This window comes from Rattus rattus, chromosome 4, assembly GCF_011064425.1.
Source record: "Rattus rattus isolate New Zealand chromosome 4, Rrattus_CSIRO_v1, whole genome shotgun sequence".
In the NCBI taxonomy this organism is placed as follows: Eukaryota; Metazoa; Chordata; class Mammalia; order Rodentia; family Muridae; genus Rattus; species Rattus rattus.
In genome coordinates, this window is record NC_046157.1 from 59,872,961 (window position 1) to 59,877,052 (window position 4,092).

At 41.7% G+C, this 4,092-nt stretch overlaps 1 pseudogene; it reads left to right on the forward strand.

The window, feature by feature from the left end:
- The first annotated feature begins 292 nt into the window (after positions 1 to 292).
- Positions 293 to 1,056, forward strand: LOC116897997 (annotated as a pseudogene).
- Positions 1,057 to 4,092: the final 3,036 nt, after the last annotated feature.

The window sequence follows — 4,092 nt, forward strand, 5'->3', positions numbered from 1 at the left end:
CTCATGTCTGAAGGGCCACACCCTCCTGTAAGTCTAGGTACAGGGGATCATCATTCCCATCCGAACACCACAGAAACCTGTGTTCAAGTGCACATACTCTCCCTACACACAAACACCCACATAACACTCACACAAAACCTACATAAAATTGTCTCTTAATAAAGAGAAAATAACTGGATGAATATTTTCGTAGCTTAGCATTTCTAAATTTTATGCATTACATTATTGAAATAAAGAAAAAATAGGTTTGTACCTATTTTTGTACCTATTTTTATTGTCTCTTCAGAGACTTGGGCTTAGTGCAATGGCACCTTCCAGGAAGTACTTTGTCAGGGGCAACTGAAAGATAAACAGGAGGAAGAAGTGCCTGGGAGAACATATCTGCATCCGGAACGCAGCCAATATGCCAGCAGACACCAAGGTGGTCTGTGCACTGCCAACCGCCTACATCGACTTCGCCAAAATCGATTTTGGATCCTAAAATCGCTGTGGCTGCACAGAATTGCTACAAAGTGACCAATGGGGCGTTCACTGGGGAAATCAGCCCCGGCATGATCAAAGACTTAGGAGCAACCTGGGGTGGGGTGCTGGGGCACTCGGAAAGAAGATACATCTTTGGGAAATCAGACCAATTGATTGGGCAGAAAGTGAGCCATGCCCTATCAGAGGGACTCGGTGATCACCTGCATGGGGCGAAGTTAGAAGAAAGGGAAGCTGGCATCACTGAGAAGGTTGTTTTCGAGCAAGCCAAGGTCATCACAGATAATGGGAAGGACTGAAACAAGGTGGTCCTGGCTTATGAACCTGTACGGACTATTGGGACTGGCAAGACTGCAACCCTTCAACAGGCCCAGGAAGTACATGAGTAGCTCCGTGGGTGACTGAAATCCAATGTGTCTGATGGGGTGGTTCAGTGCACTCGGATCTTTTATGGAGATTTGTTTACTGGAGCGACTTCTAAAGAATTGGCAAACCAGCCTGACCTGGATGGCTTCCTCGTGGGCGGTGCATATTTTCAAGCCTGAATTCCTGGACATCATCAATACCATACAATGAGCACTGTTCATCCCCCTACCTACCTACAAACACACGAGGGGGGAGGGAGAGAGAGAGAGAGAGAGACAGAGACAGAGACAGAGAAAAAGAAAGACTAGCATGCACTCAGTCACACATGCATGCATGCACACAAGCACTCAAGCCTGAATGCTTGCACATAAAACTGCAAACATTCATATACAGCACACTGTACATATGAAAATGAGAAACATGTTAGGTAAACTGTATGACAGAAGACCACTGCAACATTATTATAAAAATCAATTTTTACACAATAATGCTTAATACATGACAGAAAATCTTACATCATAAGCTTAATACGAATGTTAACTATTCTAAAGGTAACATATCAGAATTACCTTATTGTAATGCAAGAAGAAATTAGATTCCTACTTCAAAATTGACAATACTCACTTGAGTTTTCTCTGTAGAATAAAGTTTATAATGAAATAGTCAATACCTAAATAACTCCAACAAATACATAATTGTATGCATCTGAAATAAAGAAAATTAATTATGGAGCTGATATTATTAGGAGGAATGTGCATGCATTTAAAAAAGAAAAAAATAAAAGTCATGATAAATTAAAGGAAATATTTTTGTCTACAGCAAGTTTTCCACAGGCAAAGTTTTTGCCTATTCAGTTACTTTCTTAATGATGTTATCAAACCTAGAAAAAAGCAGCTTAAAGGAGAAAGAGCTATTTTTGACAGTGTTCCAGTAGAATGTATGCGAGCATGGTGTAGAACAGGTGGGTGGAAGCAGGAAAAACATGGTGGCTAGTCAGATTGCATCCAATCAGGAAGTTGGGTTGAGCTGTAGAAAATTAAAAATAAAGCCATTGACTCCTTTTTGGAAAGTCCCGCCTATTAAGGGTTCCCCCACATTCTTTAGGTAACTAACAGCCTGGGACCAAATGAAGCTATTCAAACCACAGGAGTCCATCAGTTTCCTTGCTATAACTGAGAAGAAACTGGAAGGATCTCGAAGTTAATATGAGCAAAAGCTTGAAACGCCTTAAGACAGCTAGCGGTGGCAGGTTAAAGGAAATTACCACAATAGTGATGTGGATCCTGAAACAAGGAGAAGGCTGTCATAGAGTCACAAGAAATATATGGAAAAGATATGCACCCCAAATAAATCTTTTGATTTAAATAAGATGATTTTTCAGAACAATATTGAAAATAAAATGGAAATATTTACTGTTTGTGGAGAAAAGTTACAGGGGGGTGTTTCTTAGATGTAACTAAGAGCTGTTCTTAGTTACATCTAAGAAAGCAAGTACATATTAGGGTAAACATTAAAAACCAGGATGAAAAAAAAATCCCACTAGAGGTGAATGTATTGTGAGATTTAGAAAGGGCCTCAGACCTAAGACAAAATCATACTGGGATTGAAAGAACCTTTTGTAAATACATCACAGTGTGATATCTCTTAAAACTGTCTAAAAACAGGGAATTATGATCAAATAAACAAAAGTCCCTCTGAGAATCTTACAGAAATAATATCTTACAAAACTTTGTTATATAATTTGGTACTGAGATTCTTTTTTTTTTTTTGGAGCTGGGGACCGAACCCAGGGCCTTGCGCTTCCTAGGCAAGCGCTCTACCACTGAGCTAAATCCCAACCCCCTGAGATTCTTTTTTAAGCTGATTTTCTTTTCTTAGGTAATTTTTAATTTTTATCATTAAATACATTTATTTTGTGTTTTTTAAATTTGATATTTTATTTATTTACACTCCAAATGTTATTCCCTTTCCTTGTTTCCCCACTGCAAAACCCCTATCCCACTCCCCTTACCCTGCTTCTATGAGGGTGCTCCCCCACCAACACACCCACCCCCACCTCACCACCCTCGCAATCTTCTACACTGGAACATCAAGCCTTCAGAGGACCAAGGGCCTCCCCTTCCGTTGAAGCCAGATAAGGTCCCTCACGCTCCTTCAGTCCTCCCCCTGACTCCTATATTCAGGTCCTTGTGACCAGTCTGATGGTTGGCTTCAAGCATGTGGATCAATATTGGTCAGAGCCTCTCAGGAGACATCCATATCAGGCTCCTCTCAGCAATCGCTTCTTGGTATTAGCGAGGGTGTCTGGGGTAGGTGTCTGCATGTGGGATGGATCCCCAGGTGGGGCAGTCCCTGAAGGCCCTTTTCCTTCAGTCTCTACTCCACTCTTTGTCCCGGTATTTTCTTTAGGCAGGAGCAATTCTACATTAAACTTTTGGAAATGGGTGAACGGTTCCATCCCTCAACCTCGGGGCCATGCTTAACCTCTGAATATGGTGCCATCTGGTTCTCCTTCCCCTTTGTGGGGTATTTCAGCTAATGGCATCCTAGTGGGGTCCTGGGAGGCTGTTGCTTTCCTGGCATTTGGAACTTTCTGGTTGCTACCACCAGTTCCCCATCCCCCACTGCTACACACCTCTGTTAAAGTTCTTCACCCTCTGTACATCTTCCCCATCTCCTCACATACCTGGTTCTGTCCCTCATTTTCCCCTCCCCATCCTTTCTTCCTCTCAAGTCCCTCCTACCCTCTACTTCCCTTTGTTATTTTGTTCCCCCTTCTAAGTAGGACTGAAGCCTCCACTCTTTGATCTTCCTTCCTCTTGAGTTTCATATGGTCCATGAGTTGTATTGTGGATATCCCAAGCTCTTTGTTTAACATCTACTTATCAGTGAGTGCTTGCCGTGTGTGTTCTTTTGTGACTGGGTTATGTCACTCAGGATGATATTTTCTAGATCCATCCAGTTAACTATAAATTATATGAAGCCATTGTTTTTAATAGATGAGTAGTATTCCATTGTGTAAGTGTACCACATTTTCTGTGTCCATTCCCATGTTAAGGGACATCTGGGTTGTTTCCAGGTTCTAGCTATTATGTGTATGGCTGCTCTGTACATAGTGGAAAATGTGTCCTTATTACATGTTGGTTCTAAGGAACCACCAAACTGGTTTTCAGAGTGGTTGTACCAGCTTGCAACCCTACCAACAATGGAGGAGTGTTCTTCTTTCTCCACAACCTTGCCAGTATC